Source organism: Palaemon carinicauda, chromosome 7, assembly GCF_036898095.1.
Source record: "Palaemon carinicauda isolate YSFRI2023 chromosome 7, ASM3689809v2, whole genome shotgun sequence".
NCBI classification, from domain to species: domain Eukaryota; kingdom Metazoa; phylum Arthropoda; class Malacostraca; order Decapoda; family Palaemonidae; genus Palaemon; species Palaemon carinicauda.
The window spans coordinates 93,643,810-93,659,223 of record NC_090731.1 but is presented as its reverse complement, the minus strand read 5'-3'; the positions used below and the strand labels follow the sequence as shown (position 1 = coordinate 93,659,223).

General features: G+C 43.6%; 1 protein-coding gene across 1 annotated transcript in view; it reads left to right on the top strand.

Moving 5' to 3' along the window:
• Wdr33 (WD repeat domain 33) overlaps nucleotides 1-15,414 on the top strand; it is a 46,777-nt gene that overhangs the window by 22,570 nt on the left and 8,793 nt on the right. The gene's annotated exons all lie outside the window — the stretch shown is intronic.

Here is a 15,414-nt window from a genome sequence, read left to right as displayed (position 1 = left end):
CTGGCGAGTTTTTACTGTTTTTTGTCTGTCGAGCAACGGAGTTGCAGCTATTATATATTCACCGGGTAAGTATATTCAAAAATTTATTTTATAATTAAAATATCATTTTTCTCCAACCTTACGATAATTTTAATGGTAGTGTTAATGATGGTATATTAAAGCATTATTTTTGTTTAGTACAGTATATATAAAAGCCTTATTTTTCCCTCCGGGCGTTCAAGGTTTTCACAAGTAGACTGGGTTCGTTTATCGGCAGTGAATAGCCTAAACTACGGTAACGAGTCGGCAATATTTTGTTATATTTTAAACAGTACACATTTGATTTGCAAAGATTAGTTTTGTAGAGTAGACGGTAAAATTAAAATCTCTCTCTCTCTCTCTCTCTCTCTCTCTCTCTCTCTCTCTCTCTCTCTCTCTCTCTCTCTTCTCTCTCTCTCTCTCTCTCTCTCAAGAGAGAGAAAGAGAGAGAGAAAAATTTGATGGCAGAAATCTCTCTCTCTCTCTCTCTCTCTCTCTCTCTCTCTCTCTCTCTCTCTCTCTCTCTCTCTCTTTCCTCGTAAGAAATAAAACCCTAGTTAACATATGGCAACTTGAGTTTAAGAATGAAATTAACATGACAATTGTTAGTTGTGGCGATCAATTCCTCGCTTCAGGAGGTACACGAAACAAAAACACGGCACTCGATTACAACAGCTGATCTCTCCTCTCTCTCTCTCTCTCTCTCTCTCTCTCTCTCTCTCTCTCTCTCTCTCTCGTGTTATACAATACTTACAAATAGATGAAGAAACCAAAATCGGTTTTCTTAAGGTGTCAATTAAATACAAAACAAAAAAAATTATACCGTGTATACATCCATTTCAATCATAGCTTAAAATACGGTATCCGATTTTGTCAGCAAACCACTATTTTTTAGGAAACACCATTCTATTCCAGAAAATTTTTACTCCTTGAATAGTCAATTGCGCTATAATAAAACATGTACGTGGGTTTTTAAATTTCGGGTGTGTTTTAAAAATCGAGTATTGCTGACTTCTTTTTGTTTTACTTTTGGCTGTGATTAAATCAGCTGATGTCCAGCTTCCGCTCTCACGAATATGCGCGTACGGATACGTTAACAAAGAATTGTTTACACCATTTCTTAATTTATTCAAACCATCAATACAGTTAATATTACATAAGGACCAATGTGTTATAAACTATATTTATTGTTTAGTACATTTAAAACCATCTCTCTCTCTCTCTCTCTCTCTCTCTCTCTCTCTCTCTCTCTCTCTCTCTCTCTCTCTCTCTCTCTCTCTCTGAACGTAATAGCGGTAACCTAATTGTTCGATGACTTGAAAAATAGGCTTAGTACTTTCTTCTTTTACCATTTTTGCATATGGTTTTCCTAACTGAAGTTAGGAAAAGTATTTTGGATATGGAAAGGACAATTATCTTTCGTAACAGTTTAGAATTATCGTAAATTATCATTCTCTCATTAGCGGCAGTTTGCTATTGTGGATTAAACGCATAAGGAAAAAAAAAGGTTTTCAGCTTTGCTACGAATTTAGGAATTTATATGGATATGGTAAGTAAAATATTTGTAATAACATAATATTTACTAAATGTTTGTAATATCATTAGTTACCACTTTGATCATGTGTGTTTAATGCGTTCGTTTGTTTATTATGATCTAAGATGGAGCGTAAACAAATGGAAGGTATCCGTTTCAGGCGGCGTCATAAAGAAAAACATTATATAAATGGCATTCACTTCATTTATTTGGAAGTTCTCAGAAAAAAAATTAAGTAGAGCATTGGTAATAACAAAATCAACATATAATCAATATTGGTAAGATTGCTGTGGATGCAAAAACTAACCTATACACAGATGTGTAAATGCGTGTTTCTTCGTTATGATCAGAGATAAACGTAAACAAAACATTGGTTGTCGTTTTCTATTGTGCTTTTTGGCGTGTTTAGGAAACGCATGATATAAAATCGCCTTTATTTTGATAATTTTGTATTTTCAATCATACAACAAAAGCTAGTCTATAGAGTGATGGTTTTGCTATTCACCAGTTGTCTTAAACAATAGATATGACAAACATTAAAATTTGTCTGTATTTTGGGTCGTGTTATAACGGGAAATATAGTGTTTACACCCATCCTGGTAGTAATTTTAACCATTTTTCAAGTTATTAGAACTTTAAAGTATATTAAATGTTTGATTTATTTACAAGAACAATTTGATATTATAAAGAAATACAGTACAGTACAAAGAAAGTAATGGAAAAGGGTAGTAAACACGTTTGAATAAGCAAGTTGCCGGTTGCCATGGCCAAATGTAATTATTTCTGCTAGTTGTGTGTTTCGAAATCTGCGATTTTCCATTTATTTGAGGTCATTCATCGACCAAATTCTCGCATAATTCGGAACCCTACTGTATTACGATTCCCGTCTATGTTCTGCTCGTCTAAGATGTCATGCACTATTTCATCTACCTCAGTTTCATCTGGCCCGAAAATCCCACTAATTTCTGTAAACAATTCATCCATTACATCTAAACCATTTTCTACTTTAACAAAAGAATCATTCATACTACTTATCATTCTCATATCTCTCACTCTCGCATTCGTCATACTTTCTTTTACATCATCTAAGGAAAAGCCACATACACTATAGGTATCATTCATACTCAGCCATGAGTCATCTGTATTAACACATTTATCTTCCATACACACTTGCACATTTACACCCTTGTCATACTTATTTTTATTCTCACTTATACCTATAAATTTCCCTTGCACTTTCTCCTCACTTAAAACTTTCAAACGCCTCTTTTTCCTATATTCAACCAACACTAATTGTTTATTTTCCAGCCCTAACTTCTCATGCATACTAGATTCATACTTGCTCATTTCCAACCAATTATTCATCCCATTCTCACAAACATTAATCCTATTCCTTCCACACACACAGGAGGACTCACCCAGCTGAACCCTCTTACACTCAAGTTTCCCGAACATCCTGGCTGACTTAATACCTTCTTCCTACATACTCTAGCTACATGCCCATCTGCACCACATTCAGTACACTTACCCCACGGCTCCTTGCACATTCTAGCATAATGACCATCCTTACCACAATTACCACAAATCACATTCATACGATTACTCCTACATCCACTTGCTACGTGCCCAGTCATACCACACCGATAACACTTAATCACTTTCTCTTTCTTACAGTCGCTAATACGATGCCCTGTCTCGCCACACCCGAAACATGCTCCTAATGCCCATCTACATTCGTTCTTTTTATGTCCTACCTTCCCACACCTATAACACCTCTCTTCACGGATACCACTACCTAACCTAACTTGCTGCGTATTAGCACTTCTATCTCTCCAAACTTGATTTCCCTGTCTAAACCCGTCATTTCTCGGCATGGGTATTCCTACATTACTCACCCTAACACTTCTATCTACTACACTATCAGCTACCCTCATTGGCCCTCTCATAACAGCATCTCTAAAACTACCAAATTCTGGCACACTTTCCTCCATTCCAGTTCTTACACTCACAGATTTACTTTCTTTCATACACCTATCCAATTCGTAATCCTCAACTATCTCTAAAATATCATCCCAAGTCAATCTCTCTCTAGTCCACCTCATTTTCTCCTTCCGCTTCAAATTGATAAACTCACACACACTCTCTGGTACTGTACCCAAAAACTTCTTCATTAGTTCCTTATTTTCATTTATTCCTTCGTCCCCATACTTCTTTCTAGCCAATGTTTCTAACCGACATACATACATCGAGATTGCTTCACCCACCTTCATTCGTGCTTCATCAAAATCATTTTTTCGCTTATACCTAACACTACCTTTTATACGTTTTACCTGTTCAATTATCCTCTTCTTTACACTTTCATACTCAACCTCTCCTACACTCATTATCACCCCATACATCGTCAACAAATATCCTGACAAAAATTCTCCCAACTCCCTAGCCCAAACTCTCTTACTATCCCCATACTTAGCCTGACAAAACTTTTCATATTCCCTAAAGAAGTCATATACATCCCTACTGCTATGTTCATTAAAACTTTCACACCTAGGTACCTCTCTCATAAACACTGTCTTATAAACTTCCTCTACTTCATTCTCACTACTATCGTCACTGCCTACTCCCTTCTTGTTGCCCTCTTCTTCATTTGAATACAATGAATCTAATTCTACACTCAAAGTCCTATCTTTAACTATTCCCTTCTTACCCTTTTTCTTACTTACCACCTTCACCCATTCATGATCATCCTCACTCACACCCCGACCTTTCTTCTTTTCTTTCTCCACATTATCTTTACCTTTCATCTCAGTCTTCCTATCACCCTTCGTTCCAATCTTACTATGTCTAGGCCCTTTACTTTCAATATCACTATCACTACCTTCCCCACTATCACTTACCCTATCCTCTTCCACCATCAACCCATTACCGGAAGCAGAAGCCACTCCTCCGACTGCACCTTCACCCATGACAGTTTTCATCATCCCCATTACTTGCCCTACCATTGCTTCCATTCGTTTCTCATTTTCTCGCATCCTCATCTCAACACCCTCTTCCACTCTCTCTACAGTTCCCTGAAGTTCCCTAAGCTTCCTTTGCATCTCCTCATTCTCACTACTTAACCTCGCATTCTCCAACAACAACCTCTCTTCTCGCTCATTAGACAACCGCAATTCCTCCTTTAAAATATATAACTGTTCCTCCATTTCCTCCATTCCAATACCATTAATATTTAAATATAATTCCTAAACCTAATTTAATACCCTTGTTCAACAGTCCAGTTTCAATCCCTCCTTCGACAGTCCCTGTTCGGGCGCCAAATTTATGTGGCGGGATGTAAACAAAAACAAACCCCCACACTTTTGATCACACTTACTTTCAAAATATACCACAACACAAACTTTCCCCTTACTTTACTTCAAACTGGACTATTGCACAAAGGGAAAAACAAACAAAACATAACCTTAAAACTATATTCACCGCAACCCAAAACAAAAATCACACATTAAATTCAACGGACAAAAGTAACACAAACATTGCTGTATAAATATATATCGGTGCGTGAGGGTACCGAGAACTCGCCAATCACAAAAACTTTACAACCCAACACCAACAGTCCCCACACAGTAACGAAAATCACTTAAATTCTAAAATAAATCACTTAATACTAAACCAATCATCATATATAATCCAGCAAAAATAACCAAATTTAATACTAAAACATATGAGAAACCTCTTAATATTTCATATACGTGTGTGGCCACCGTCGTCCATAGACTCCACACACTGGCAACTCAGTCCTTATCGCCAATTGCCACAAATCCCTGGCAAGCAATCACTGCAGTCAATTTGACTGTCCAATCACATTAAAGGTGGTCATCATCATCATCATATCATCATCAAGGAACAATCTATTTTCAGCCGGGTCATCAACGATTAAAACTTTTTCTATGTTTCAACAGTCTAAATATAAATATCCGCAGTCTTCTCCTAAGTTCATAGTACGGTCCAGGTCGTCATCATCAAGTTATTCATACATACAAGGCTAGGCAGGCAAGCAACACCTTCAAGGCCTAAATTTAACTCCAAAGAATGTTAAGGAGTCCAAGGAGCCTAAAGGAGGAATTACGGCTCCGATACAAGAAAAATCACTTCAAAGCCGGCTGTCAATGAACAAAAAAAAACAACCGACTCCTGATACAGTCAAATAGCAAAAATCCTTTCGCCCAAGACATTCATTACCGCCCTAACCTAGCTAAAAAGGTAAACAAACAACCTCAAATATACCAACAGTCTTTCCCACTACAAACAATCATTCGCTAACTACCCTTGTTCTTCGGCGCGCACCGCGGACACACGAACACACTCTCTCTCTCTCTCTCTCTCTCTCTCTCTCTCTCTCTCTCTCTCTCTCTCGCGATCTAGCAAAACTAAAGCAAATGAAATTCTTTCTCTCTCTCTCTCTATTTGACAAAACTAAAACAAATAAACACACTCTTGTGATTTGACAAAACTAAAACAAATAAACACTTCTCTCTCTCTCTCTCTCTCTCTCTCTCTCTCTCTCTCTCTCTCTCTCTCTCTCTCTCTCTCTCTCTCTCAATTTGGCAAAACAAAAAAAAATAAATTAAAATAAAATTAATCCTCCACAGCTTCAGGCTCGCCCTCCAAGGAAGCCCTGTTTGCCATAATCAGGTTAGGGGCAGCTGTCAAACAGTCGCCGACGTTAGCAGAGGTTGATCCTCTGTCTATCGTCGACGTTGTTGTGGCAGAGGCTTCAGACGAGTTATCTCAAACCTCTGCTCCTGTTGCTGATATAGCTGAAGGCTTAGTTCCCCCCTCCGAACATCCTTCGAGGGAGGAACTAAGTCCAACGGTCTCTCCTGCAGGTGATTCTCCCCCTCGGGGGAGTTCACTGATAGAGACTCCTCTTCGGAGGCCTGCCGACGGTCAACCTGCTGCCCCCAAAGGGCATATAAGGTGTAAGGCCCGCCTTCCCCTCCGCCGTAGAGGCATTCCTTCACCTCACAAGGGTGTTAGGAGGCGCCTCTTCGGCTCGTCTTCGCCGCAGTCTGCCGCAGAGGAACCTCATCGTCGTTCACCGACCTTTCCAGCTACATCCCTGGACCTGTCCGCTGATCGTTCGCGATCTCTTACTCCTGCCAGATCTGCTGACCTGCTGTCGCCCTTCCTAGCTGCCGATGTGCTGTGGGCGCCCACGCATTCTGTGATCAAGCAGGCCACGGTCCCTTCGGGGCAAAAGGGACTTTCTCACATTGTGGGAAAGTCCCTTAAGCGCCAGGTATCACCTGTGTTCCAACGTTATCCTGCGCGCAAGGGCTCTACAGTTGCTGATCCAGAGACAACGCACCTTTTCCAGAGACTTCGCGCCAGCGCTCACCTGCGCGCCATCGATCACCTGTGCGCCATCGATCTCCTGTGCGCCAGCGATCTCCTGCTCGCCAGCGCGCCACTGCGCGCCCGTATCCTGATGCGCGCCCACGATCTCCTACGCGCCAGCGCTCGCCTGCGCACCAACGTTCTCCTGTGCGCCCACGATCTTCGGATCTGGGCGCAGGAGGGAAGATACATTCTTACTCTGCTCGCCAGCGATCTCCTATGCGCCAGCAGACACCGACGCGCCATCAGACCCCTCCTGCTCGCCAGCATTCTCCTACGCGCCATCGCGCGCAGTGACCAACACGCGGCCACGCGCGCCCTGCCCGTTCGCCTATTGCAGATGTGCGCCCTCTTGCGCGCCCACGCGCAAGGGATATTTCCCCTGCGCGCGTGCCCAACACTATCACCCTCACGGGCTAATAGAGATCCTGCGCGTGGACGTGCACGCGAGCAATCACCACCGCGCGCGCGAACGCTTGTTCAACCTACTGCACGCCCTCGGCGCCATTCCTCGCCCACGCTCCCTCGCCTGTGCGTCATCGCTCGGCTGCACGCCATCGCTCGCCCGCGCGCCCACGTGCACTCTCGCCATCACCCCCGCGAGACCCGCACGCGCGGGCGAACAATCGCCCGCGCGCGAACCAGGTAAAATACCATCGCGCGACGACCACCAGCGGGATTCGCAGCGCGATCCCATGTGTGAGGCCCCCCCCCCCCGCAAACGCAGACGAGCACGCTCGACGGAGGGCGGGAGAACACCGAATAGGTCCAGAAACTTGCCTTCTTCTTTTTAGGAAGACCCTGTTGTGGTTTCTACTCATAGGGATCAAACGATCCCCTTTTCTCCAGAGGGAGTCTCTGACAGCGCCGCTGTCAGTAAGCAGCCATGGTTTGTGTTCCTTGTCAGAGCTGTCGTGCAGGCCTTTAAGCCTGCTGTCTCTGAGTTGGGCCTCAAATCAGGGGCAGTTCCAACCCCCCTGAAGAGGAAGAGAGGAGTAGACGACGTGGTGACTTCTCCAAGGGTTAAGCTGGCTCCTCGGAAGTCTTTGAGGAAGGCTCCCTCCCCCCCAGACTTTCTCTCCTTCCCTTTCGGACGAAAGATTTCCCGTCCTCAGGGGATTCTCGTGAGGTGAAGCATTCTCCCATCGCACCAATGGGAGAAACCTCACCTCGCGTAGAGAAGTCTTCTTGGGTAGGGGTGGAGAAGAGCCTCCCGCCATCGCTGTTGGAGTCCTGTATCCCTCCCAGGAGGGAGTCGAAGGACTCTAAGACTATCCCTAAATCTTCCTCGAGGATGAGACCAGAGCCAGCCAAACCCGCAGAGAACGTCCACGAGTCCCCCCAAGAAGAGCCTTTGGGGACAGGAGACTTTGCTGCCAGCCCTACAGGAGGAGAGGTGCAGGAGTCAGAACATGCATTCTGGCAGGTTCTGACTCTGATGAGGAATCTCAACGGGTTCTCGGATTCTGAGATTCCCCCTCGAGAGGGCAAGGATACGGTCCTGGACCGAGTCTTCGGCACTCAAAAACTCCCTAAGGCCAGCGCGGCTTTGCCTTGGTCCCAAGGGGTCAAGAGTGCCAGAGATAAGGTTGAGGGCCAGCTCTCCGAGCTTGCCTCCTCCAGCCGTTCCAGCTCCAGCAACAAACTCCTCCCGCCTCCTCGTGTCCATCAGAGGAGGTACTTTGAGATCATGGAGGAGTCTTGTTTAGCTCTTCCGTTACACCACTCTGTGGAAGAGCTTATAAGGGGAGTCTCTCTAGAGAGACACTCCAACCGGCAAGTGTCTTTCTCGGCCTCGGAGATCCTCAGTCAGGAGAAGGTGGCGAAGTGTGCCATGCAGGCAACTTCGTGGCTGGATATCTGGTTAGGGTCTCTCGGCATCCTGTTACGATCCGAGGACCTGTCCAAGGAGAGTACCAGGAAGGCCTTGGAGACCTTCCTTCTTTCAGGCACTCGTACCATCGAGTTTCTAGCCCACCAAGTCTCGAACTTGTGGGCTAATTCCATCGTGAAGCATCGAGATGCGGTGTCTGAGAGATTTCACACGAAGGTCCCCAGCACCGAGGTCAGCAGGCTCAGACATTCCTCCATCTTGGGGAGGAATTTGTTTGAGCCTAAAGACGTGGAACAGGCAGCTGAGAGGTGGAGGAAGTCCAATCAGGACTCACCTACATAAGGCTCTTACATCAAAGCCCTATAAACCTCCAGCACCTCAACTACCTCGCCCGTCCAAGACAACGAAACCGGCAGTGGCAGCAAAGACAATGGTGTCGAAGCCCTTCTGAAAGCCAAGAAGTCCTCCAGGGGAGGGAAAAATCCTAGAGGGAGTGGCCGAGGCTGCAAACGCTAGGATTGGCAGTCCCCCTGCATGTCCACCAGTGGGGGGATGCCTACAAAGTTGCACGATCAGGTGGCAAAAAATCGGGGCCGATTCCTGGACAATTTCTGTAATCAGTCAAGGATATCGCGTTTCATTCACAACATCTCTACTCCCCTGACAGCGAATCCAGCGTCATTGAGCTCCCTTTGCCATGGGATCGGCAAGGGGGCAAGCCCTTCGGGCAGAAGTCGAGACCATGTTGAAGAAGGGCGCTCTCCAGGAGGTCGTCAACGGGTCCCAAGCTTCTTCAGTCGACTCTTTCTTGTAAGGAAGGCGTCTGGAGGCTGGAGACCAGTCATCGACCTCTCAGCTCTGAACAGGTTTGTCAAGCAGACCCTGTTCAGCATGGAGACGGCAGACACGGTCAGACTCGCAGTGAGACCTCAAGACTTCATGTGTACACTGGACCTGAAGGACGTGTACTTCCAGATCCCAGTCCATCCATCTTCAAGGAAGTACTTAAGATTCAGCCACGACAACAAGATCTACCAGTTCAAGGTGCTGTGTTTCTGTCTCTCCACAGCACCCCAGGTTTTCACCAAAGTGTTCACCCTGATATTGTGGGCACACAGGATCGGCATCCGTCTCCTCCGTTATCTGGACGACTGGCTGATCCTAGCAGACTCGGAGTCGACCCTTCTTCGACACCGAGACAAACTTCTCGGACTTTGCCAAGATCTGGGGATCATGGTAAATCTCGAGAAGTCCTCTCTGCTTCCTACTCAAAGACTGGTATATCTAGGCATGATCTTAGACACCAATCTCCACAAAGCCTTCCCATCAGACGACAGGATATCAAGGCTGAGGAGGGTCGCAAGTCCTTTCCTCAGACGAGAAGAACTCCCAGCCCAATCGTGGTTACGTCTCCTCGGTCACCTCTCATCCTTGGCCCGTCCAGTTCCCAATGGTCGCCTCAGAATGAGATCTCTGCAATGGCGACTCAAGTCTCGGTGGACTCAAGGACACGATTCCCCGGACGTCATGGTCCCAATGGGTCCTGCGGAACGGACGGACCTCCAGTGGTGGGTGACAGACAAGAACCTACGAAAGGGAGTGGATCTTCTCGTCCTCCCCCCGGATTTGATGCTGTTCTCGGACGCCTCAAAGAAAGGGTGGGGGGCACACGTTCTGAACCACAGGACCTCAGGCCTGTGGTCAGAATCAGAAAAGAGCCTCCATATAAACCTACTAGAAATGAAGGCCATATTCCTGGCCCTTCAACAGTTCCAACAATACCTGGCGGGTCACTCTGTGGTGGTGATGAGCGACAACACCACAGTAGTGGCTTACATCAACAAGCAGGGAGGCACCTTTTCGGAGCAGCTATCCCATCTTGCAGTAGAGATACTGAGATGAACCGAAGTCCACTCGATTCCACTATCGGCTCGCTTCATTCCAGGCAAAAGGAATGTGCTCGCCGACAGTCTGAGCAGAGCGTCTCAGATAGTGAGTACCGAGTGGTCTTTGGATCGTCTAGTAGCCAACAAAGTCCTGACTTTGTGGGGTTCCCCCATTGTGGATCTGTTCGCTACAGCGTTGAACTTACAAGCTTCCGCTGTACTGTTCCCCAGTCCCGGACCCCAAGGCACTCTGGCAAGGTGCCTTCCAACAACGTTAGGACAACATCGACGTTTATGCTTTTCCCCCGTTCTGTCTGATGAGGAGGGTACTCAACAAGACCAGAATATCGGTCAATCTCTCGATGACCCTGATAGCTCCGCTATGGCATCACGTGGAATGGTTTCCAGACCTTCTGCAATTCCTAACGGAACTCCGGAGAGAACTTCCTCCACGACGCGAGCTACTCAAACAATCACACGTCAGCATCTTTCATAAGGCCGTAGCTTCACTTCGGCTTCACGCCTGGAGACTATCCAGCATCTCCTCGCAGAGAGAGGATTTTCGCAGCAGGTTGCGGAAAGGATGTCTGGATACCTGCGGAAGTCTTCCACAGGGGTCTACCAGGCAAAGCGGAGAGTTTTCTGTGGTTTGTGTCGCGGAAGGGGTATCTCTCCACTCTATGCCACTATTCCAGCAATAGCGGAGTTCTTCGTGTATTTGCGAGAAGAAATGTGCCTTTCAGTCTCGGCAGTGAAAGGCTATCGCTCAGCCTTAAGTCTTGCCTTCAGGCTCAAAGGAGTGGACATTTCTTCTTCGCTGGAACTTTCTTTACTCATACGAAGTTATGAACTTACCTGCCCTCAGTCGGAAGTGAGACCTCTTCCATGGAACGTGGTTCGAGTTCTCAGGTCTCTGAAGAGACCTCCCTTCGAACCATCACGCCAGGCTTCAGATCGCCACCTGACTTGGAAGACGGTGTTCCTACTTGCTTTGGCTGCGGCCAAACGAGTTGGTGAACTTCATGGTCTCTCCTATGACATCGCCCATTCAATTGGATGGGGGGAGGTAACGTTCAGATTTGTCCCTGAGTTTGTTGCTAAGACTCAGAATCGGGGAGTGCCAGACCCTCTGTTCAACTCTTTCCGGATTTTGAGTCTTCGTTCCGTAACAGATGACCCAGACCATCTCCTACTGTGCCCAGTAAAGAGTCTGAGGCTCTATCTTTAGAGAACAGCTGCAATTCATCCTCAAGTGCAAGCTTTGTTTTTAAGCACTGGGAGGACAAAGAGGAGGGTCACCAAGAATACTATCTCAGCTTGGATTCGTAGGGTAATCCATCTGTCCCTGAATCCCGACCCTTCTCGTGTCACGTCGCCCTAGAACACATGATGTCAGGGGCGTAGCTACGTCCCTGCCCTTCAAGAAGAACTACTCAGTGACGCAGGTTCTACAAGCAGGGGTATGGAAGCGTCAGACGACCTTCACAGCCCACTACCTGCAAGACGTGACCCACAGGAGGCTCGATACATTCTCTATTGGCGCTGTGGTGGCTGCACAACAGCTGATTTAAACCTCAGGCTCCTTAATGCCTCTGAATATTATTTCTACCTGCCCCTAATTCTGTAAACTTTCTTTCGTCTTGTTATATATACAGTATGTATATATATATATATATATATATATATATATATATATATATATATATATATATATATATATATATATATATATATATATATTTATATATATATATATATATATATATATATATATATATATATATATATATATATATATATATATATATATATATTTATGTGTATATATATATATATATATATATATATATATATATATATATATATATATATATATATATATATTATATTTATACTTATATTTATTTTCTTAATGGCATGGATGTTTCTACATTCTTCATTACTTCTGTCTGCTTCGATGAGTGGGAGTTGTTTGCTTTCAAAGTTATATTTAAGACTATTGGATGATCTTAACCATCCCAAAGATGGTCTGGACCTTTTTTACGTAACTACCGTATTTCCCGTGTCATAAGGCGCACCTTTTTTCACGAAAAATGCCACCCAAAGTCACCCTGCGTCTCAACACTTAAGAAAAAGTTGTATAGGGGAGTTTGACACCCCTCAAACACCCAACTATTGATATACAAGCACTCAAACTTATGAGAGATAGAATATAAACCTACCATTATCATTCATATGTAATAAATTCATTTATTTTTATATTGCCATTCATTTAATGAGTTACAGTAGCATTTTTTTTTCTTTTTTTTTTCTTTTTTTTATTGTAATCAGCCGATGACTCGCCAACCCCTTTACAAGCAAACATCCAAACTAGTGGTCTCGTAGCAGACGATGCTGACATATTAGTTGTTTATGTAGTATATATCTATTTCCTCATATTTTTTTGAGATCTTATAATAAAGCAATACAGTATATTAATAATGACTTTGCTGCCCGAGTTCCGAAATAATACAAACAGATAGTTGCTGAATACGACCTTGGAAAAATTTCTCTGTTAGTTGAGTGCAGTATTACCAAGTTACCAGAAAAGTAACTAGACCTAGAATCACATAAACAGTAGCAAATGTATTCCATCTAAAAAAATTTCTAGATTTCTTTAATCACTAATTACATTTTGTGTTAAAATTTATTGGCTGTATGAAGAATTTTGGAGATATTACTAGAATTTTACCTCTTTACTAAAAGTTTATGAACCTTTGGCAACGCTGCTTTATGTAAACAACACTTGAAGCACCAAACACTATGACTAAACGTGTAGTTGTGGTGGAAACTATGACTGGTTTAGTGGTTTCTTTTATGAATATGTAATAAATTTCGAATAATCGGCATATAGCTAATCAATATTAACTTAAACATTTTATAATACACCCAAAATAAGAAAAGTTACTTTGCCAGACAATAATCACGCTAGAGTTGCTGACTGGGATTTCTGCTAAGAAGTTTTTAGAATCCTCATTTTTTTTTTCTCCCCCTCTAAAATTGCCTTGCTAATTTAAGGGTGTGTCTTACAACTTGTAGTGTCTTAGGATATGGGAAATACGGTATTCTCAAGGATTGGGTCTTTGGATTCCAGGGGGATCCAATGCTCAGGATGGGATTTGTCTTTGGCCGGAAGCCCATCATTGCAGATATGGGGAGGATGATTCCATAGTTTCTTGGTCTCGGTCCTAACAGGCGGGTTCAGCTTACACCTGTGCCTCTATATGTGTTGTGATGCTATCTTTGGGTAGGGTATGGAGTGGACCATTTGGGAAGTACAGGGGATCCTCGACTTACGACCTTGATCTGTTCTCAAGACGCAGTGTAAAGCTTGCCGCACACTGAGCCGGAACGGAACCGCCGCCAAAGCCACCGAAGCCTCAGAACAGAACAGAAACGACATCCAGCACGCACACTGAGCCAGAAGCCACAGAACTGAACCGACGCAGAATTTTATATGAACGAAGGAAGTTTTCCTTAACCATTTACTGAGTTTTTATTTAATTGATGTTACAATGATTAGATATTCTGTATATCAATCTTTTATCGAATCCGTAAGCCAGATGTTATGTTTTCAAAAAAAAAAAAAAAAAAAAAAAATAATAATAATAATTAATAATCACTCCAAAATTCTTTGAATTAAATCATATGTTCACATCATTGTTATTAAAGTACATTCGTCAAATTTCTGACATCGGCAAAAAAAAAATAATAATAATAATAATAATGAAAATAATAATAATAATAATAATGATAATAATAATAATAATAATGAAAAATACTCACTCCTAAAATCTTTGTATTAAATCATATGTTTACATCATTGTTATTAAAATACATTCGTCAAATCAGAAAAATATTGGTTGCTATCACACTAACCTCCGAGTTCCTCAGCAACCCTCTCCAAAACAACCGCTGCAGTCGTTCTGCGCATGCGCAGCCTGTCAGACATCACCGACGCTTCAGAAAAAATATCTTTCAAAGAATACTGCGTCAGTTCCGTTCTGTTCTGGCGTGTCGGTTCCGTTCTGTTCTGGCCCAATGTGCGCAGTCAGGTAAGAATGCATGCTTTCGATTTCTATCGGACGTTTCGGTTCTGTTCGGGCGCGTCCGTTCGGGCTCAGTGTGCGGCAAGCTTAACCCGAATTTCATTGTAAGTCAGAACATCATAAGTAAAGAACATCATAAGTAAATTACTCTATATGTACTGTACTGTACTGTAAGGTATTTTACTATAACAAAATGTAACAAATGACATAAGTATTAGAAAAAGAGAAAACAATCCTTACCACATGAATTAAATATTGATAAAAAAAAAAAGAGAACAATTCCATACCTTATTCCTATGGTTGGCTTGCACACTGAAAGGGATGCTGCAATGGATGGAGAGACAGGTTTATTTTGGAGAGGAAGATGCTGGAGAAACTGGGCAGGTAAGTCAGAATTCTCTGGAAGTGAGACAGATGGTGGAGAAGCTGGAGCAGGTGAGTCTTGAGGTGAGGCAGAACCTACAGAAGGTGGAGGAGAAGTTGGAGTAGTAGACGCAGCTGAGGTAGACGGTAGAGCTCTGTAGCAGTAGAGACAGCTGAGGTAGAGGGTAGAGGCTCTGTTGCTGGCAAATCTGGAGTGGTAGAGGCAGCTGATGTAGAAGGTGCGGGTCTCTCTACTTTCTTGAAATACAGCTCCAGGTTAGACTCGACAAACAGGAT